The sequence below is a fragment of the Phasianus colchicus genome, chromosome 4 (assembly GCF_987193195.1).
Source record: "Phasianus colchicus chromosome 4, bPhaCol1.hap1.1, whole genome shotgun sequence".
NCBI lineage: Eukaryota > Metazoa > Chordata > Aves > Galliformes > Phasianidae > Phasianus > Phasianus colchicus.
The window spans coordinates 24,152,221-24,176,105 of NC_143439.1; the positions used below are offsets into that span (position 1 = coordinate 24,152,221).

The 23,885-nt window shown below is 33.8% G+C and overlaps 1 long non-coding RNA gene across 2 annotated transcripts in view; it reads left to right on the plus strand.

Moving 5' to 3' along the window:
* Window positions 1–14,934, plus strand: part of LOC149918117 (uncharacterized) — a 31,741-nt gene extending 16,807 nt beyond the window's left edge. The window contains exons 2-4 of one of the 2 annotated variants that reach the window (XR_016466392.1): window positions 1,757–1,828; window positions 9,187–9,296; window positions 14,234–14,934. This is a non-coding gene — a long non-coding RNA (uncharacterized LOC149918117). The remainder of the gene's footprint in view (window positions 1–1,756; window positions 1,829–9,186; window positions 9,297–14,233) is intronic. The other variant, XR_016466391.1, reaches the window with a different exon arrangement.
* Window positions 14,935–23,885: the final 8,951 nt, after the last annotated feature.

Genomic DNA, 23,885 nt, shown 5'->3' on the forward strand with positions numbered 1-23,885 from the left:
AAAGTTTACTACAAAAGAAACATAATTCAATCCAAAATCTTTCAAGAAGATAATGCTTATCACTGTGAATCTAGACACTGAAACAACATTTGTAAGTTTTATTGCAACTTGGGATTAGTCTTGAAATCAGTGGCAGTCCAGTAGCTGACTTCCTTATACAACCTCCAATCAACCTTGGTTTCATGAAATTTCCTATCTGTAAACTGAATGCCAGTTTTCTTTGCTTAAAGCAAATGCTGTGAGATTACATTCATTGATATTTTTTGCTTCTAAAGAGAATGAAGTTCTTTTAACAGCAACGCTATAAACAGTTAAAGCAGTACAGTAGAATTACCAGGTTGTGGCCTGAATTAGTGGTTGAGCACCTGGTGAGATGGCACTGCTAACCCAGGGAGTTCAGGTGTAAGCAATGCACAAAAGTGACCAGAAGTGCTGGAGCCAGGATGCACCCCTCCTCACCCTCATTTGAAGGTTAGCAGCTGAAGAGGCAATGTTTGTTTGGCTAGAGATTACCTCTTCTTCAGCTGTTATTGATTGTTGGAAGGGGGGGGTGGCTAATTTTCCTTCTGCTGTTTCCTATCTGCTATTGCTTTATAGTGCCTGTACCCCGTTCAAAGGCACTGTCACTACTGTATTTTGCTATACAAGCAGGTAAAATCTTGATTAAGTACTGCTAGGGAGCATCACTAATCAAACTGTTAAGTAAGAGTTTGGGTACGAAGTAAATGGCAAGTCATGCCACGCCAGGACTGAGACTTAAGAAAAAGTGTCTTCTTGAAGAATGATAGTGAATATTTCGGAAATCATTCTCTGTGCCAGTATTAGAAAACTTTCTTTTTCTAGATGAGGCTTTCTTTGAAGTTGTAAGGAGTCCGAAGAGGCAAATTATTCAATGTTAATACACACCTACTGTCACATACTTGAATAATTATTTTCTGTTTAGCTTTTATGGTTTTTGTTATTCTTTTTTGATTGTACATTATAAATGAAAGCATCTTTCATTTAAATTTGTTTACATAGATAATGCCTCAATATTTTATGTATTTTGACTGTGCATATTAATTAAAATCAAATATATGTACCTATTTAATACTTTAGCCATCTAATCTTTCTGAAGAAAGGCAAACTTGTTGTTTGCACAGTGTCTATACCAGAACACTTTTTAATAAAATTGAAAATGTCCAGTTCGTTCTGTTATATTCTAGATTAAGAGATTCTGAGTTGGAGTTAGGACATAATTGCATGAAAATGTAGGTGCTTATTTTACAGAACATTTAAAGACTTTATAGAAAAAAAAAAAAAAAAATCTATGATTGAATTTCCTCATGTTAGATTTTATTTCTTTATATTTGTCCTCTAAAATTTTCCATTCTCCACTGTGATATGTAGTCATGAATTTTAGAAGTTAAGAAGCAAGCGTTGCCTTGGTGGACAGGACAAAATTACTTCTTAATCAAATCTTATCTTGAACAAAATCATGCATGGCCTCAGTGCTTTGAAAATAGTTTTATGTAAGTACATTAATTCAAAATATAGTTTCACTTTCTATATGCTTCATTATAAATTTATTATAAATATCTGTACTATTTATTATAAAATAGCTGTACTGAAACATATTTGGATTTTATCCTTAGTTTGCCACATAGTAACAGCCTCAAGATACTGACTGACACTAAGTTTTCTCTTGTTACAGAGTAAAGCTTCCTCATCTACGTGTCTTCATCTGAAATTATTTTGTTTCTGTCCTTTCTTTTAGAAATACACACACAAATGCCTATGTGTTTTTGTTCCTCAGGATTCCAGTCTTTGAGATTTGATCAAATAGCAGGTAAGTTATTGTGGAATGTATGTTGTGTTGTATGCTTCCTAATTGATTGTCATTACAAACTATGCCTACCTATCATGCATCCTCTATTTATTACAGCTTAGGCTTTCTACTGCACTACCCTGTATCCTTTCTATTCCAAAATTATCTCCCTTCATAATGTGCTGCTTCATGTCAACCTTGGCTGATGCTATATTTCTTAGGGGATGAGTGCTTGTCATCATGCTGCTGGGAAGAATGTTTCCTGTGCTGAAGGACTGTGCTCAGTTGTATGTATGATGCATCTATATGAAAATGATAGCCTTACATTTTCCTTTTCCTTCTATTCCTGTTTCCCATGCTACAAGCAGTTTTTATGAACTCCCTTTTGATTATTGGTTGTAGTCTTCAAGGTCCCAAAGCCAAACATGGGAAGAACTATTGTGCGTGTTTGTTTTGCTGTTTTTTAAAGTACCTTGTTCATTTGAGAAATGAAATCATGCACAGGCTTAGATGCCATTACATCAAAGCAACATCAAGGTCTTTCCCAGATTAAAGGTGATATTTTAATAGAATAGAAGTTCAGTTGGAAAGGACCTCAAAGACCACCTAGTGCAACTGTCTGTGTGCTTCAGTGCTAACTGGAAGTTACAACATATTTTTGAGGGTATTGTACAAATGCATTCTGAACGCTGACAGACTTGGAGCATCAACCACCTCTCTACAAAGCCTGTACCACTGTTTGGACTGCTGTCATGGTAAAGCAATTGTTCCTCATGTCTTCCCCTGACATGGTTTTGTGCTATTCCCAACCTGACACCTGTTCATGAGGAGCAGAGCATGGCACGTCCCTCTTCTTTCCTCTCCTTAGGGAGCTGTAGAGAGCACTGAGGTCATCTCTTGGCTGCCTCCAGAGTGGGCAATCTAAACATCCTCAGCCTCTCCTCACAGAACTTGCCTCCAGCCCTGTTAACAGTTTTGTGATTCTCCCCTGGATGTTTTCAAGGATCTTAATGTCCTTTTTGTGTTGTGGAGCCCAGAAAATGCACAGCACTCAAGATTAGCCTTTACCAAAGCTAAATATAGCTGGTTAGTTATTTTTTGATTAGCCAGTCAAAACCATGCACCATTTTTAGCTGGAGAACATGTACATCATTTTTTTTTGGGGGGGGGGGAAAGGGGGGCGGGGGAGGAGGAAGAGCGGGAGTGGAAAAGGGATCTTTCTGAAGACATGCTGCTTCATTATTTTTTTTTCCACTGTTTATGGCACCAGTCTGTACACTTGTGGTATGACCTAAGTATTGCCCTTCAGTTCAAGCTTGATCTATATTACAGCAATTTAATTTGTAGTGGAAATAATTATCTTTCTTTCTTTCTTTTTGGTACTAGGTGATGGTGCTTTTTCTGGTTTTAGTTGTGGTTTCCTGCCTGCTACATAACATTTTACTACAGGCAATTAAATTTAATGTGTTAATTGAAGTGAAATTTTAACTAAGCTTTGAATGTGATCAGTAGTGTACTAGTGAAATACAAAGTATGACAATTTATACCTGTATATCCTATTTACCATATATATATTTTAAAGTTGTTGCTTTTCCAAATCAAGTAGAATTGGTTGAATCGTAAGCAAATGTCTTTTTATCAGAATGGAAGAAAATATTAAGATATTTTGGCTAATTTGTAGGGGTTTGACCTTGGCTTAAATAGGAAACTTGTATTCGTTATATTTAGAAAAAGTAATAAATGGATTGAAAGGCTTAGGCTGTATCATTTATTTTTCATCTTGACTTTAACAGTTAGGCTGTGAGTCTCATAAAAAAAAATGTCACTTTGGATTTTAAATCTATTTTTATCTTCTAGAACATCTCATCTGTCAATATTTGATTAGTGGTCCTCACTGCTTGAGACAGCTTTTCTCTATCAGATAGATAATCTGAAGCTCTGAGACTGTCAATTGAAGTTTCATCTCTAGGAGGGGGGGGGGGGAATAAAAAACTAGGAGGTAATTTTTGATTACACTTCAACCCAAAACTTCTGCTTTGAGCCTAATAGAAAGTCAGAATCTTCTTGTCTTATCACAGCTAAGACAGACTTTTTTTTTTCCCCATAATTACTTTTTTTTCACCTAAGGTTAAAGTAAAGTACCCCTTCTTTCCTTTTCAACTCTGCTGCTCACCAATCTAGCACAGGTATTTCATATGTCTGAGCAGCATTACACATATGTTGTGGCTTAGCCTGACAGGTGGCTGAGCACCACACAGTTGTTCACTCACCCTCTGCTTTCTGGTAGGATAGGGGACAGAACCATGGAGAAAAGCAGTAGAATTCCTGGGTTGAGGTAAAACTGTTAACCAAGATAGAGAATAGGAAAAGGATAGTGGTTGTGACTATGAATTTATATAACAAGCACAAGCAGTTGCTGACCACACCTGGTAAATGCCCAACTAGCCCCTACGCAGTGGAAGGGAGATATGAACTCCCACCCCCTTCAGAATTCCTCCTGCTTGATGTCATGCAGTATGGAATATCACTTTGGCCAGCTCCTCTGGACCCACACTGCAAATGGTCTCTGCTCTGTACAACACTGCTTTGCAGCAGCTGTAAACATTGGTGATATGTAAACATATCAGGAAGGTTTTCTCCTAGAACCAAAATCATAGCATCGTATCAGACATTCTGAAGAAAAATCCATCCCAGCTCAAAATAGGTACCTTACATGTATCATCACTCACTCTTGCTAGAATGTGTGATTCATACTTGGATTCCAGAGAAGATAAATTCATGGTCTAAGGCAGCAATGTATCCATTGATTGTACACAAGCAGTTGTGTGTATTTCAATATATACTATGTTGAAAATTGACACTATTCTAGGTTTGTTGTTAGATTTAATATCAGTCAGAGTTGCTGGTGAAAAGCTAAATGAAAATGTGAATATTAAGTATAAACATAGAAAATGAATCAAGTTTTTTGTCGGAATGCCAGAATGAAAACTATGGTTATTAGCCAAAATAATGAGAGATGGGAATGTATACCAGAGACTGCAAGACTTGTAGGATCAAATTTATTCACTCCAAATATACTTGAAACCAAGTATAATGAATAAACATTTGCCGGAAATAGTAAGAAGGAGCACAGATCTGTAAACCTTTGTGTTAACAGCTAACAATTTGCATACGATATGTAGTTAGCTAGAAGCCAATATAGGATTCAATCTGAATGTATCTTTTGGGTTCCTGAATTTAGCTGCAAGGTTTGAGCAGTCATAAATACTTCTAGTAATAACTGTCCAAGCAAACATATGTCAGAAATGCTAACAGTCAATAGTTAATTGATTTAATTAAACTCTCCTTTTGGTTTCTGGTCTGATTGACTTCTGGATTTGTCAGTTCTGTGTTTTCCTCTTATATAACCATTTCCGAAGTAATTTCATAGCATGAGTAAAGAACTATTGTTTGCACACATACCAAAAATGCTGTCATCTTCCTTGACTGTAGAGTTTCCTGCATAATGCAATATTTTATCTACTTCGGGAAAGCTGAAATTTCCTTGCTGATTTAAATTTAGTTTTTTTCAACTGTGTCGAAGAGCTTGGAAAATAATCACTAACTTAGAATAGCTATGAAGAATAAGCAACAATTGTTGGCTTTAATCAAGCTTCATGTTGCATCTGTGGATTTCTGAATACTGAAGCTCAAATCAGTTAGCTAGAAGAATGACCCCACTCCAAAAGTTGCCTGTTGAAGAGTGGCTGGTAATTTCATGCTCAGTCATGAAATAACTTTTCATGGCAGTCCATCTTCCCAAGCTCCTTGGAGATTATGATGTTGGGTAAAATGATGAGTACAGCAGCAAGAAAATGTAAAAGCAACAGGAGAAATAAAGAGAATCTGTAACAATTTCTACAGCTTTCCAAAATAGAATTAAGAATCAATTTTTAAAAACAATTCATGTTCATACTATGGGAAATATGCACTTTTGCTAACTTGTTTTTGTTAAAATGTAACTAAAGTCATCTAGCATGGGAGATTTCAACCTGAATGATTCTATTTTGGCATATGTACAGATAATTAAAAGTATGCCTTAAAAGAAAAATCCTAGGAAATACAAAGGGTGCTACTCACAGTTCTAGCTTTCTAATATTTAACCAGACACAGAAATTAAAAGGGTATTTTTTGGCTCTCTTCATTCAGCAAGTGTGCTGTGTTCTGAAACCCCTGAAGTGAGCTGAAAAGCCTGTCACTGCTTATAGATGAGTTTTGAACAGCACCTGTAATGAAACCACAGAATAGTTTTTACAACATTTTTCATCAGAACAGATATCTTTTGTTCTCTATAGGATAAATTTAGGAATAACTCCACTGAAATGGCATTTTAATTGCCTCTTTTTCTTCCAGCTTCTTTGTTCATCAATTCAGTAACTGGAATTTTATTTTTTTATTTATTTGATACTCTTAAGGCAGTGGGCCAGCCAAGTTTTTTTATGACTAAATCCATGGGTGAGTTGTTGGAGGCATTATATGACAAATCCTCCTTTATCTATCTGTTTAAATCTTCGATCCTTCCACTGAGTTTTCTACTCATCTGAGTGAAGATGTATATAAATGTGTGTACATGCACATGTGTGTGTACATGTTTCTGTATATAAGCGTAGACACACATAAAGAGAGAGATAGACATAAACTTAAACTTGAGTCTTTCTAGAAATATTTTGCTATGGTTATTTAAAAACTGAAAAGTAAATTTGTACGGGACTTTCCCTACTCAGACACAAACTAGAGATATAAAATGAAATGGAACATCAAGAAGGTGGAAATATGGACATAGAAACAAAGAGGACATCAGCAGAGTTTTACTTCCACTTTATCTTCATTTAAAATGAGAAATGATTATCCACTAATTTCTTTTAAACTGTTGAAAGCATAAATGTCCTGTGTTATATTGATACACAGGAGAATCTGATCTCTCAAGCAGCTATGCTTGCTGTCTTTTTCAGTTTGCATATTTGATTATCTGCAAAATGTAAGTAAACAGTAAGGAAGAGATATCTGGCAAGCTGGGCTTTGGTTATTCCCCATTCCTCCGTGTATATGAGTTACATTTTGTAGGGGTTCATGTTGTACTTCCACATCTGTGAGAGGATGATATATCAGATGCTTTGTAAAGAAGTAATTTGAACATATCTTTTAAAATGAAAACCCTGGGCTAAAATTACTGTGTATTTTGTGCTGTAGATATGTGTATATATCATTTCAGTCTTATTTGAATATTCAGATTCATGTACAGTTTTCTGCTGGATTTTGCACTGGAATTCGCATAATCACGAATTCATCTCTTGAGAGGATTGGGTGGCTCAAAGTAAATGCAAACGAAAACAGTTTGGAAAATACTGTTAGTATCTAATTTTGCTTAAGGGAAAAATGTTTTGTGTTTTTTTTGTGCATGCGTGACATTAACATAGTTAAATGCCACTAACTGGGTGCTGGAGTTCTCATAATTATATGTTTCTTCAGTGTTAGTGCCAAAAGGAAGTATATAAATTTTATTTTTCAAACACATCTGAAAAAAAAATATACACTGAAAAGTATTTATGGAAACGTTGTTTAATCAGAAACATTCCTAAATGTCCCAAATATATCAGTGGTTTTACAATTAAAAGATTTTATGATTTATTGTACAGAATAATTTTTTCTTGATGGATTTAACCTTTTTCAGCATTTTTGGTGTTTACTGAAGGTTTCTTCAAACTTGATAAAGTTTTCTTTAGCAACTAAAAACAAATGTTTTTTTGTGTATGATTTTTAATACTAAAACTCCCCTTTCTTTGGGATGGCACTTTCATTCTGTATGAGTTCATTCAGGACAATGTAGTCCACTTAAATTCAGTGAATTAAAGGAAAGAGCTGAAAGGTAAAACTGCAAGAAATGTTTGTATTTGATTCTGAGGTTTTTACGTATTCCTATTTCTCTGAACTTGTAGAATCTATAAAGTAATATTTTCATGTTAGTGGATGTAATTCCATACAAACTTCATTGTGTACATCTGTAGATAGTTGCTATTATAGAAAATGTTAATTATCTGTTCTCTAAACTGCTTCAAAGACAGTGAGAGCAGTACCTTTTTCAATCTCTGCTGGCACTAATTCAAGAAATCAGTGTAACGTTTCTGCTTTCAAAAGTAATAGCTGAAGTTCTGATGTTGTGACTGATAGATGACACAAAGTGTATAGCGGGAACAAAGGAAGGACATATTTTAATGCATGAGCTTCATTGTTTGCCTTGCTCTGCCTAATCCACTTGGTGTCATTTTTGACTCTAGTCACTTTTGCAGATCAGTAATCTTTCCATTTTATCAGCAAAATCCAAACTTTCAACCTTTACATCTAGATGCTTGTGGGCAAATTTTCGTTTCTCTTTTGCTATCTAAAATTTGGAAACTTGAAACACCATCTTCTCACACACTTGTCTATATTTTCAGCTGTTTTTTCCCAACATCATATATCTTGTCAAATCAAAATGAAGTCCTTTCCCACATTATCTAATACAGAGTTTGTCTCGTGTATAAAACTAATAAATTCTTTTTATTCTTTGTTTTCTTGCTGCCCATTACTGGTTTGTTATTTATTGCTACTACTTTTCTTTCTTGTAACATGCAGTCATAGATTTATTTATAAATATATATGTTTTGTATATATGCTGTGCATTATTTATACATGTGTATATGAATAGATCACTTACATATGATTTTATATTTCTATAATCTAAGCAAAATTATGGCATAGAATGGCTCTAGATGTTCTCTGACTATATTAAAATTAAAGATAGCTTTATGTAAGAGGTTTTTTTGCATGTCTTCATTATATGCACATAAAGTGAGACAAATACAAAGTTAATATGCATTTAAACTGTGAACAAATAGGTGAAAGATGAACAATTTGAAGATAGAATGCACTAGAAGCATAGAGATAAATTCCATTGATTATGTTTATATACTTGACTGCTATCTTCCAAAGCATTACTATTAAACATTTCCTAAGTTAAGGGATGATGATCACTTGATGACATAATAATAACTAAAGCAGACACCATAATTTTAAAGCTGATATATGATCTATATATATGGTAGAATATATGTAGAGTATGATATGAACGTAACTTTAAACTCAATAAATTTAGCTAAGAGTGTTTTCTTACATGGCTGTGGCCAAGGGACAAATACCATCCACAGGTTCAGAGAAGAAAACTATGCAATTTAATGCTGATAAAGGGTTATGCTGTGTATTATTTTTATATCTTCGACAGTAAAATTTAGATTCTATTCAGGGAAATGGTAATTGAGAGTTGATATTCTTAGTGCAAAAACCTTTCTGTTTGTTACTTAAAGGTGTAATGGTTATTTCATTCTCCTGCATATCTTCAAGCATATATGTCTGTACGTTCTATGAGTCTCTCTGCTTCAGAGGATCTCTTCTGTAGTTTGGTGCATCTAAGTGGGTAAGTAGAAAAACTTCATTAAATCTTTGGCCTATACTTTTACTGCTAAAAACAGTGACAAGACTGAAAATCTACCCTTTAACTTCAAGAGCCTGAATATTTTTTTGATCTAGAAATGCTGTCCAACAGTTAAAGTATTTTGGTTTAGTGAAATCTTTTTCTCTAACAACTGCTTATTTTTATATTCAAATCCTTTTTTTATTGTACCACTAATGTTTTTTAAAATAACATTATTTTCCTTTTGTCTTTTTGTCAAAAACTGATTTCTGATTTTTTTTTTTTTTTTTACATGAAAACATAAGTCCAAGACAGAAATTAATGAAGATTATTACAGTCTTACCTTTTCTACTCTAGCTGTCACTATTTTGCTTGTGTGGTATAATCATAAACAAAAACGTGAGAAAGATATTCTGATCACTTTTTTCTGAACCTATAAATGATAAGGTGTCTTTGTTTATCTGAGAGCTTGATTTTTATAGAATTAGCATGAGAAGTTAACAGAACTCTAAGGCTTGCCTTAAAATTTACTCTGTACTTGAACACTGTATCAATATACACAGTGTAGAATGACTCCAGTAGGAGATTACTTTTGCATTGACAATGAAACTTCAGCAGCTTTGTGATAAATGGTAACCTTATTTATATGCCAGTCCCTTTTGAAAAATTGGAGAGGTTTTAGACTTTGCCGAGAATTTGACATGCTGCCCTAAAAGTTTAATCAAGGATGCTGTGACATTCAATACTCCTTGCATAAATGTATTAGTCTAATTTTTTATTAAAGCTTTTCAAAATGAAACAGAATCTGCTCTTGGGGGAGAAAAGTCTCATGACTGAACAAAACTAATGCTATTAATGTATTTCTTAATGAATATGGTATAAATGATCTAAAATCAACCATGATCCTCGCTTCACTGAGCACAAACTTCCCTGATAAAAATTTTGAATTGGAATAGAACTCTGAGGAGTGCTGTATGAAATTAATGATCACAAAGCACAAGTTCACAGAGTGTAAGTAGTCAGCTTCTTCCTCAAGTGAGACCAGAGAACAGCTGCCGTTCAGTCATTTGAACAGAACTTCTCCTATAAAATCTGTACTTCAAAATATCATAGGAACCTAGTGGGGGCTTTCCAGTGACTTCCTCATAGGTGGATTTTATTTTGGCCATGGAAAATATATTGAATTTTTCATAAGCTCAAGAGGAGCCAACAGAAATAATAGTTACTGTTGATGTTGTCACTGTTGAAGATTAATGGGTTATGCATATTTCTTATCCTAGAGAGCTTTGCTTCTATGTATTCTTTCCTTTTTTGTATGTAGTCTTTAGTTTAGTGACAAATTCTTAAATTAGGAGAATTTAAGATTGCATGAAAAGTATTTTTAAAATATTTCTATATGCTTTTTTTTTTTTTTTATTCATAACAATGTTCTTACTAGTGCTTCTTCAGTTCTTATATACATTTTACCTGCTTGAGTAATTTTTTTTCCATCAACGTTGATATTACTAAGTTGGGTGATCTGTAATTTCATATAGTATGTGCTTGAAGTTCTCAATAACACATAAAGATAGGGCTTTGACTTAAAGGGAAAAGAAAGACCTTTAAAGATACTTTCAGAGCAAAATTCATATGTGTCCATTTTTAGAAACATTGCTGAAAGCTGTTTAAAGCCCAGCATTTAAAACCAACTAAGAGTATGGCTACACACTGGATCCAATTTATAAAGCATTTGAGGGGAAAAAAGAGGAAAATTAAAAAAAAAAAAAAATCTCTAGCTAAAATTACTAAATTATTGAGCTAATATTAGAGGAATACTCTAGCACCTTAATCAGCTCTGGATTGCAAAGCTGTTGGACATGCTTTATGTTGTTTAAATAAAGCCAAAGTAGTAGAATGTCTTTATTTGCTAGTGTTCCTTCCTAATTGGAAAGTGGAAAACTCAGAATCAAAACTCAGAATCCTCACTAGTCACATCAACATATGGCTAAAAACAAACTTTCTTGCTCTATGTTTTATTTGTTATAATGCTGTGTCCCAAGGGATGTACTGCAACACATATACCCTTGTGCTGCTGGGAGTGAAAAAAGAGTAATCATTGAATCATAGAATCACAAGGTTGGAAAGGACCTACAAGATCATCTAGTCCAACCGTCCTCCCTATACCACTGCTACCACAAACTACTAAACCATATCTTGTAGCTGTTCATCCATGCACCTCTTGAACACTGCCAGGGATGGCAACTCCACCACCTCCCTGGGCAGGCCATTCCAGTGTCTGACCACTCTCTGAGTAAGCTAAGGCTTATCTTCTAAAGCACTAGTTGCTATCTGAAACAAGCATCAGATGCTATGGAGCTTACATGCCTTGCATGTATCCAAGTTTTCTTGGAGAAGGTTATTGTTTAACCACTACTCAAGAGGTTTTAAAGTTTAAAAAAAAAATTTTTTAAATCCCAATTTCATTCCATTCTTTTCTGGTTCAGTAAGAATCATAGACATATGCTTAGATGTGCTTTTTTTTTTAGATTTAATATACACAGTATAACTACATATTGCAGTTGTAAAATACAATATAATTAAATGCCTGGAACAGTAGGAAAACAAAACGTTTTTATAATTAAAAGAACAAATTTCTACTGGAAGGTAGTGGAAGTAGTATCTAAGGGATAGAAAGCTCTTGCTACCAGAGTTTATCCTGCATAAAGTCTAGTGAGACACTAATTTGCAGGTCAGTGAGCACTGGTATATGGAGCTTTAATCTTCTGGTCTCAATAATAATTCTTGTATCATTGGGAAATAGCTGGTATATCAGTAACATACTGAAGTGCTGGAATAGCCCAATAAGAGAATGGAAAAAAATAAGAACAGAGAATACATTTCTATCCAATCTCCAAAGTTTTAAAACTCCTTTTCTTATGACTGAAGCCTTAAATTTAGTCACAAAGACATTAATTTTGTCTATGGTACAGAGTAGATTTCTGGAAATTGTGCTATAAAATTGTAGAAAATAACAGCTAGCTAATGTATTTCTTTTCCCCTAAAATTTTCTGCTTTCCATCTGTGACTGCTTTTTTTGCCATGGAATGCTACAAAAGCAGTTACTCTGACATATAGCTAAAACGTGGCTTTTCCTTCAATCTTATTTGTGATTGGAAATCACAACTAAGTGCAAGATGAGAAAATTTAAGTCTAGGTGTTTGAAGATATTATTGTCCTAAGTGTTATTTGAGGGCATTAAAAGAAAGTATGGTTATTTTAGGTTCTTCTTTTCCCTTTCAGTATTCTAATATTGTTTCTGTGTTATATTTAAATGTCATATTCCAGGAACATGTTATGTATTTCCAGGCAAAACCAAAGAGGCAGTCACACAAGCAGTGCGATTCTTGATATAGTCTCCTTTGGGAGCAGTGGAGAAGTTTGACTACAGGCAATGTAGTATTTAGTATCTAAATCTATCTTGTTTATTTCACTTGAAATATCTAGGTTGTATTAACTGTAATGCGCCTGGGCATTTGGACTTTCATTGGCATTTTTGATGAGTTAGAAAGAAGACAAAACAAACAAACAACAACAACAAAAAAAAACAGGCCGACGTGAATCAATCTGCTCATTGTCTGAAAGCAGAAAACTCCTGGGCTTTCTAATAGAGAAAGAAAATAAGTAATAATACAAATTGATCCCACTAAAATTGTGAGGAGCAGCAGGAAAAAAGGGGTCTGAAAAAAGACCGATGAGAAATTACATAGAAATGCACAGAGACATATTTGATATTAAAACTCTCAGTGATTTAATCTGTATGTTTAGCAAACAACACAGGAAAAGGTGGCACTTACACTTTATGTGTTATACAGGGAAGGAACAGCAGGAGAAAAAAATTCAGAGATGACTTGGAGAAATGATATTGTAGTACACAAAGGAATGTTAATTGTACTAAAGACTGTATGGTGATGTACAAAGACCTTGGTCTTTTCTACTTTCTGCAGCAGTGTGATAAAGTCATTATGGCTATTAATAGCCCACGAGAAAAATGGAAGCAATCTTTGTGTTGAGAAAGCCTTTTGAGTGGACACAAGCCTCAGGGTGTGAGAAATTAAAAACAGGTGACAAAATGTGAAGTTTCCTAAGGTGCCCTTTATGGTAGAATGATTCCTAACCTCAAAATGAAAAAGAAATTACTTGACTAAAGTGTCACAGAAAATACTTCATTTTGCGTTTTTTATTGAGCATTGTTTAGTTCATGGTTTGTTTTCAAAATGTTTTATGTTACAGCATAACCATAACAGTAACTTTTGTAACTTTAATGATGTTTTAATATAATGAGATCTCATTACAGCAATCTGCTCATTCATTTTTTTGCTGATGAGTAAATAAGAATGCCAGCTGTTTCAACTGAAATTACTAAGTCCATGGATTACTAAAAACAAAATTAATATAGTCAAAATTCCTTTTTTTATTATTTTTTTTTTTATTTTTTTATTTTTAGTGCTTAGTAGAACTTAGAGGCTGCACTCAGGACTCGGACCTCATTATAATAGATACTATATAAACATAAAATATATTCTTACATGGTAAATATAATATGCTGTTATTATTTATTTTAATATTGAAACATGCAGAGTATGGCACTTCAAATAAAGTTCCAGGGAGAGAGGCCATGTTTAAATATTGTTGTCAGTGTTTAACTAATACAATTTATGTATTCATTCAGAACTTGTGTGAAAGTTTACAAAATTGTATATGTACATTTGAAATTACAGTGAAAGCAGTCTAAAACATACTTCATTTTGTCATATATCTTAAAAATCTAGGCTCATTTCAGAGGGGTCATCACTACATATGTATGTTTGTCATATTAATTTTAAGTCTTAAGCAACACCACACCTTGATTGTTCTCAGAGTGGTAGGAAGATATAACCGTCTTTTTTTGTACTATTTAACAGAGAGAACTCACCAGCAAAAGGGTAACATCTGTAAAGGATGCAGCATCATCTCATCTGAAGCATGATGTACCATAAAACATGTGGAGCATTTCTGTCAAAATGTTCAAGTAAACACTGGGAATGAGACTGTACCTGGGCTCAGAAATCTCCCCATGTGGAGAGAAAAAAAAAGAAAGGTACTACCAGAGCACTGACTGCAGGATGTGGCCTTTTAACTGTTAGCAAGCTTCCTTTTGGGGAGCAAGCACCATTACTCTGTATGTCACTGGCAGATTCATGAAAAGATAAAAGAAGAAAAAAACCTCTACCTACTGCTGCATAGCCTGGAAATAATTGTGGATACATTGTCTTCTATCATTCTCACATAACATAATGTTTCTTAAAGATGATGTGCGAATGGTGTCTGTTACATCTACGAAAAGACAGTGGTTTTCTGATTTTTTATGATAACTATGCTAATGGATTATATTAATTTAATTAAGCAATCTCATCAATTATGAAATACTGCTATCCACTAGAAGGTCTTAAAAGTATTTTGTAGAGTAGAAATGAACAAACAAGACTACATACAAACTGTGCTCCAAAGAGCATTTGCATCTATGAGAGCACAGTCTGCTGACTTCAGCATTCAATAGTATCAGCAGCAGCCCTTTAACAACAATCTTTATCCCTTGACTCTGTGTATCAGGCAAGAGATCAGATAGTCCCATTGTTTTTATAGTATACAAATGTATACATAGCCAGGACATCATCCTCATATGGATATCCGGGTTCTGCTAATGTTAGAATTGACCTATCTAGTTGTTTTTATTTTTTCTAACTGGAGGATTAGTACCTGAACTGTACTGAACATCTGCAAGAAGCCTCTGAATACCATATTATGGTAAAAGTTCTCAAAAAAAAAGAGTACTGAGTCTAGGAAAAGCACAATTACAATAATCTGGTTGGTTTTCATATAAAGTATTTTAAACATAAACTAATGCAACGAATGTAACTGAATTTTCTGGTTGTTTCCCCCTCCCTACCCCTCCACTTACAGGGCAGAGCATTTTGAAGGATTCTGTTTAAAACACTGACAATAGCCAAATATTTGCATGGGATATTTTTTCATATTGATATTAATAAAAAACAAATTTCTCTGGTTGTAAGAGAATTGTTATGTCTCTATATGTTTTCTTAATGCTTAGTGAAAATATCATATTGTCTATCATCACTTTTCATAATATTTTTGTATAGCAAAACAAACCTCTCAGACATTAAATGGAATTATTGAAATCTAATTCAAATATTTCAGCTTTTAAAAAATCAGCTTCAAATCAGTAAATCAAGAAGTATATCTATTTGGGGTATTTTGGGAATGGGAAGATTCTGAATTTTGCCTAAATTTCAAATTAGCAATTCCATACTGCTCATGCAGTAATTCAAGTTTGTCAGTGAGAAACCTTAAACAGCAAATAACTCTCTTGGATTGCACTAATACAACAAGTACAAGTAAAAGCATCTGGTTTTTCAGCTACTGGCTATAATGAGAAAAGCTCTAAGTTTGCTAGGATGTGGAAAAGATCTTTGTGAACTTAATGGCAAGTCAAACGTGCTTATTTTTTTGCTTTTTTAAGAAGTGTTGTATTTGAAAGTTCTGTTAAAGTTTGTATTCCAATTACCTGATTTTTAAAAATGAAGATGAGTGGGTGAGTTGCACTTTTTTCATTTTGTGTTCACTTTTGTATTTTCATGTTACTAGATTTTTGGAAGAGATGTTAAATTTATAATATCATGTTTACAATGATATAATTTATGTCATAAAGGAAGAGTAGTTAACAATGATCACTTGGAAAAAAACAAATGCAACTCATCTGTATAATATGGTAGAACCATAAGAGACATATCCATAACATTACAGTACATAATCTTAGCTTCTGCAGAAATCACTTCCAGATATTAAATAGAATATATATATATTTTAATCTTGTTGTTGGAATTAATAGAAGTAATAAAATATTCAGGTTAGCATTTAAAAACAAGTTTTCCTTCATCCTTTGAGATAGGACTTAAGTGTGATTGGGAATGAAAAGCATGCAAGGATTATTATTATTATTCATATCTTGCATGATATTAATACAATTTAATAGCCAATGATGAATATCCAAAGCAGTAATATTTTCATATTAATATAAGGTATATGGTTTAGTAGTATACTTATAAGAACAGTAGCCAATGTGTTAGACAATTTGTCAACAAGAATTGCAGTTGTTATTGTTATGTAACCTAAGTGGTTCAGTGACATGGTATTTGTTTATAATGAACAATTTACTGTAATTTGCTAACGTCTAAAACTGAAGTTCAACACAGGAAAATGTAAGAAAAATACACATCATTCCATCTTCCTCGCATTTGCATACCATTTTGCTTCTCATTATTTTGCAGGTTATGTTTGCAAGAATGCTCATATGCGTATGTACCATCCCTCATGTTTATAACACAATAAGAACATGTATTAAATATTTGAACTACACTAAAATTCTGTTTTGGGGACATAGCATTAATTCCTGCAGTAGCTCACTCTAACAAGCTCTGAGGGCTCTGCAAAGACTAATTCTAGGTGACACATGTATCAGTCAGGGCTCAAACACTGAACACACTACACTTGAGTTGTGTTCAATTGATTTGCCAGTTGAAGACAAGTATTGTAGGTTAACTTTGGTAAAATATAAACATAATGGCTGAAAATTGGAGGCTTGTGCAAACACTCAATATTCTTCCCTTTCTGACTTAAAACTGATCCAGTTATTCCTTATCTTCGGTCGTGATTCCTAGTCTCAAGTTACTGTCTGGAAATTTGCATATTATTTTTGTGCTTCTCTGTCGAAGGAATAAAAGAAAATGCAATCAGATAAAAAATTTAATACTCCTGTCTTTAATCATATTATCTAAATTCCATTTAGATTTTTAATAATATATGTAGGATATCAGAAACATAAAGAGGGTATGATGAAGTTTATATTTGTTTAATCTGAACCCCAGGGTGCACATTTTCCACCTTGCTTAGCTGATTTAACATCCAACTGGTGTACAGCATAGCTTTATCACAAAAAGTTATGTCACATTAACTATGTTGTATTTCAACAGGCAAACACAAGACACTGTGTAATAGCTTCAGCTGCTCAGTGGTGTGGTGATGATATCTTCTGTCTTATTATGGCTGCTTGGATGCTCCGAAGAAAGATCACTTGAAAGGTTTCTAAAACTGTATCTTTTATAGCAGACGTGTGAAGGGATGTGCAAATCAAAAGGCTTCTGTCATTTCTGGCAGAAGGCCAAACATCTTGGAACAATTCAGCAGAGAGTTTGAATTGCACACTCCATTATCTATTGTGGAATAAGTCTAATAGTCAAAATTCTTCTGAAGTGATCAAAAATTTATGCCCAGGCAGGCTTACAGTGTTGGAGATGTATACAGTATATTAGGAATTAAAACATTGCATTTGAATACTTTTGCCAAATTTTTGTCTCTTTCTGCTATAATTACAGGAGAACTTGGTGGCTACTATTAAGATTAGTGAGATATTGTAAATAAGTTATTTATTGAGTAATTTTGCACTGGAAGAATATTTAGTGAAATTAGTGTCAATGTTAGAGACAGTGGAACACTTTGGCAAATTTAACAAGGAATTTAAAAGTTAATAAAGAAGAAATGTATGTATCTCATCCTTATGTCCCTTTAATAAGTAAATCTCACCATTTAAGAGAAAATCTCCCATTTGAACTAAAGTAAATCTTATTCATTTGTTAAAGAATTATTGATGTTTCTTGTGAAAAACTGATAACAAACTGACAAGAGTTGTTGTATTTAGATAAATTTTAGCCAAACATTTCTTTGACCAGTATATCCTTTCTATGGTTTGTGATTGACTTAACTGTGCCTTAACAAAGGCATAGTTTTCTTCTGCTTCTCTTCAAAAACATGATCTGTCTTCATGTTCTTCAAATATCGAAGCGTAGTTTTGTTGAAGTGGAGGAAAATACTGCTTATCTTGATTGCAGCTGGGAAAATCCTGACCAGAAAGGAAGAACAGATATTTGGTACATAACCTTTGAAAATATGAAAGGTGGGAACTGAGAGGAGGGCAGGCAGGCAGGTGGGGAAGTGCTGAGGCACTGACATCACACTGCACAACAGGAGGCTGCTGTGGTCTTTGCCTCCGTTGTTCGTAGTAAATTTTCACCTAGCATGTATTTTCTGATACATCAGCATGCAGATGAAATGGACAATATTAAGAAGTTTCAAGGGTCATCCTCCTCTTTACTTATGACAAGAGCTGTGTAATCTGTTTTCCATTTGGTTATAGAAGCCACCACAGATTATTGAGGCAAGGGAATTTTTTTTTTTTTTCATTTGTGCTTTTGGATTTATCTGCCCACTCCTCTGTCTTTGTTTCATAACACACTGGGACAAGAATTCAATCTGTAAATTACAGTAAAATTAGGCATAAAGTTCTGGTTTTGTTTGTGTTGTTTTTGTTTTGTTTTGTTTTTTTAATGTAATTCATAATCACATCATTAAATAAAATTTCATTCTATTAGTGTCAGGTGTTCTCTATTAGACCTTTTGCTTTTCAAGTTGCCTTGGATACCAATAAAAATACTCTAGCAACCACTTGCTAAAATGTAATTTTCATGTGCTTGCTTCTGCATTTCAAACCTAAACATTACAAGCAGCTTCCTTTCAACATTTATATCCATTCTAGGTTTATTTACAATCTGTTGAGAACAAAAAAAAATAATAATTTTTCAGTGTGAGTTGCTTTATTGTAAAGAGTGGACAACAGAGCTGACATCTAAAACTATCTATTAGCATGTCAGTTGAAGTGATGTCGTTCTCCCCAAAAATAGTAGGTCTCTTTGAACAAGATTGTGATTTATGATTTAGAATCACAATAACTCTCTTTCTAAGCCAGTACAAATGACATCTGGGTAGAGCAGATCTAGGCCTATTCAAACCACATAGATTTTACTATTTATAAATTCAAATTATCTGCTTTCATCATTGAAAGATTGTTTCAGAATGACAAAAAGGAACTGATCAATAGTGCACAACAGGATAACTTAACCACAGGCTTCACTGGCAATGTGCAAGAGAGAATTTCTAAATGTAGCAATTTAGAAAACCGGTGGTTAGCCTTTATTTATCTTATATTTGGTGTGAACTAGAAAATAATTCAGCAAAATATAAATGATAGTTCTTAAATGGCAGTTCCCTAGAAATTTGTTTAATATTAATAATTATATTTCTGTGGAAATTAAGAACTGTAAATGCACTTGAATTTAGATTTTAGTTGAAGCTCTAAGAACTGTGGTTTTTATCACATACAGAATAAGAAAAGACGACAGAAGGCTCTTTGCACACTGGAAGTCAACTTGATTAAAATTGAAGCTGCAGAAACCAAAAGGGCAAAACTTTCACTGACTTCAGCTGAGAAAATGAAAACATGCAGGAAGTACTTTTGGATGTTGTTACAAATATGGCACAAAGGTAGGAATTGCATGGCCCGAGATCTGGCTTATGTTATTTCACTATTTTTTTCCTCTATTTTCTACTTGACTACACCACAGAATTCCTGTTCATCTCATTTTAATGTGTTTGCCACAGTTTAAAAAAAAAAAAAAAAGAAAAAAGAAAAATTGCAGAAACTTTGGTAACATGTACTATGTGACCATCTTCTAATTTAAGTAGAAGTAGCATTTCATAATAGGTGAACTGGAAAAACTCACACTGAATTTACTAATAGAAACTGTTGACTCATTCTATTAGCTCTGTATGGGGCTTACCTATTGAATCAAACTGCATACACAGCTGTGCTAAGAAGCTTGAAGTATAATCTTGACCATCGCTCTTCAGGAGTGGGAAGCTGCCTCACTGAAATCTACAACTGGCTTCAGTAAGGATAGATTTTTCTTCTGGAAGAGTTATTTCCAAGAGTGATTAATGATATAGTATATTTTTTAATGTTAGCAAATGGATACTTAGTGTACATAACTGTATTTCCTTAGTATTGTTCATCTTAAGTTTAAGATGTGTAATTCATTTAGTATTTTATAAATTGTTATTTTGAAACTGTGCAGGATATTAGAACAAAAATTGAAATGACCATAGTATTATTCTTTAATATGGAGTGCACATATACATGGAAAGAACTGACTCCACATAATTCAAACTTATTATAAATAAGCACTGAAACGTGCTGATGTGAAAAATATATGATTAAATATACAGAAACATAAAGTGTACACATGCAATAAACTAATGAAATGCAATCCTGCTCATATAAAAAGAATGTTTTCTCTGTCCAAAACTAGATTTAATTTCTACTGATAATTAGAAACTCCTCCTAATAATAATACTGAACATTAAATATTCCTATAAATATTTAATTCAGTGATAGGATTTGAAATACACGGAGCTGCAAATACTTCTTAATTTCTTTTAGTAGTATGTGCTTCAGCAGTTTTCAGATATGCTGTGTTTGAGAAAGCTGTATCTTATGGATGGCACTAGCCTTGTGATATTTCTGATCTATTTTGGTATTGAAACCCTTCCACATTATTTGGGGTATTTACATCTCTTGTACCAAATGGAAATGAACTTACTACATGGTCAAAATTCATCAGAGTAATAAATTATCCTAGTTTATTCCTTGTGCTCTAAGCATACATCCTTGAGACTGTAATTGCATAGTTTATGGGAAATACTGCCTTTAACTAAAAAGACATTTAATTACACCAAAGTTCTGTGTGTCACATAGTACTCATTAAATACTAGACCTTGTTACTAGGTTAATGGAAAAAATAGACTAAAGTCAATGAAATGTTTAGAAGATAGATTTTTATTTTAAAAGCCAAGTGAATGCAAGCTTTCATATTAGTTTCAGACTTACTAGTTGCCTCAGTCCAAGGACGCTCTGGTCACTTCATCAGTGCATGCTCTGTGCACGACTCAGCTTTTTCTGCTTCGTAGGTTTGGTACTCAAGGACACCTTTGAGTAATCAGTAATTTAGTGCATATCTACAAATATGAAATAGGGTTCCAAACTACGTTAGGCACACAACTTTTGGTTTTTTTTTATATTTTCAGTAACATCCATAGAACAAACATGCTCATTACAAATAATAGAATGTTTGTTTTTTTTAATTACAATTGTATTCATCTTTAATATTTACATTTATGCAAATTTTTGGTGAAAATAAAGAGAGGTCTGAGCTGAAATATTGATTCCAAATTCTTTCAAGCTTTTTGAAAGACTGAAATATTCAAATTTTGTTTCAAGCAAGATTCTTATTAAAAGGTGTCTATTTCTGCCATAATTACTGTGAATCTCAAACTTCTAAACAGGATCCAACCCTAAAGTCTCCTGAAAGCTAAATGTATGCTGTCTGTTATGCTGAAATGAATATTGACAGTGGTTCAAGATCAGTAACAAGTATTTATTAGTTGAAATTGCCACTCCAGAGACTTTCCAGCAGTGTTTTCAATTACTGACCTAAATCCAGTTCAACATTCACAAAAAAAGGACAAAGCAGAAGGTAGCATTGTTCTAAGTTGTAAGCTGGATCACTAGGAGATTTCAGAAATTTGGGCATGGACAAGACTCATAGCTTTATCTCTGATCTCGTTTGAGCAGGAGTAAGGTAAGGACTTTTTCACTAAGTATATGATACCAGCTTTCTCTACAGATGAGAAGTGAGAAATGTTCTCTAAGCACAGGAACAACAGCTGTTCCTAAAGATTTTTGTTTTGAACAATGGTGATTACATTTTTCACCCATCTGTGTAATCTGTATACCCAGACAACACCTCTAAAATATCTTCTCTCTCTCATGAAGTTATGAGGGCACTTTGGAGTGAATTAATCTACATATTTTTTCCTTCCTCATTGTATTTTGCCCAGAAGAGCTTTTTTCACTTTTCATATTCTGCTTTCTTCCTTGTTAAGTAATGTTTTTATTGGCAATTAACAGCAGGCCTAAGCCAAGAACCACTGACTAATAATAGTGTTGCTGTAGGTTTCAATGACATAAGTTTTTTAAAACCCCTTAGCACCACCTACAAAAAGGGTTCTGGACTTTTTATGATGTTATTTTATTATGGGTGAATTTTATCATTGTTTATGATCACACAGGGTGCTAATAAGTGCCTCTTGAATAGATGAAAACTTAAATACCTAATGAGTCAATAACTGTAAGCAATTGAGAAATCTTAATGAATACTTATGTTCAAGGGAGTAATTTTGACAACAGTTTTTGGAGTTTTTGAAAACACAAAGTAGTCCGGCTCAGGAGATGCTAATGACATCAGAAAGGTTTGGCAGAAAATGAAGATCTTGGACTTGACAAATAAGTATGGGCATTGTGACTTAATAACAGCAAGCAGCCAATCTTACATGAAAATAAGGATTGAAGCATTTGCAAACATTCATCAAATCCTATCAATATGTTCAAGGAATTCTTAGGCTAGATTGTGATTATCCTTCCTGACAGAATGGAAGTTAAATCTACAAATAGCTTCTGTGTAGAGGGCTAATAGCAACAGCTCTGAGTATTGAGACTGTCTGTCTTTGTACCCATGGCGGGCTTGTATGAAATATAAGGAATGAGGAGGTTGTGGGGTGTTTCTGAGTAAGATATTTCTTGTGGCTCTGGTTAAATTAATCAGTTTGACTGATAAAATTTCCTGGTTGCTATAGCACAGCTTAACTCTGCATTTCTTTACTGAGTTCATTTCTTTTGAAGAATTTATTTCCTATCTGGGGTCAGTCTAAAATATTCTTTTCCTCCCAAGCTTTCAATCAGCCTCCTACCTATTTCAACATTAAAGAAAAACTTTCTTCAGTATTTCAGGAGTCATATAGTGTTTCTACTGTTCTGTTAAATTTCAGCTGCTGGGAATAGTGTGGGTTTTTTGTTTGTTTGTTTTGCTTTGTTTCTGCTGTTTACATTGTTGTTTTGGTTTTGTAAAAACACATCTTATTTTTCTGCAGAATTTTTTGAAGTTTTCCCTATAGTGTCTGAGAAAAATCTTTCATGATGTTTCTGGCTTCTTGCTCCTATTTTTCAGCTCTATGCACAACTCATATACAAGTTACTCTCTCAATATTTTTTCCCTCTCTGAGGAAAGAAGAACTTTAAAAAGGCTTCTTTTCCCTTTGGTTGCTATCTAGTATCTAGCTGTCTCAAACTCTCTCTTATTAGAAATATTCAGGTGGTGCAGAGAGAAATATAGGGAGAATTTTTTCCATTTTCTTACAAGACTGGATGATCTCACAATGAGCTATAAAGGATGTTGCTGCCTGCATACTGATCCCTGTGTGCTAAGATGCCTGCAGGCGTGATATGCCTGATGTGCAAACCCTTCTGAGATCCTCTTGCACCTGTCACACACCCACTTCTGTCCGTTGTTCATACAGGATCCTGGGAAGTTCCTTGTAGCATGAACGTCAGCAATCCAGCAGCACTGCGCTCAGTCCGTGGGTAAAAGTGATCTTACAATTGCTGCTTTGAACTCTGAGATAAGCACAGAACAGAATTATAGTAAGTGGTTTAAACTGTCAAGACAGAAACATTTAAATTTCAAGCTGCTGAAATTCAAATGTTTCACTGTT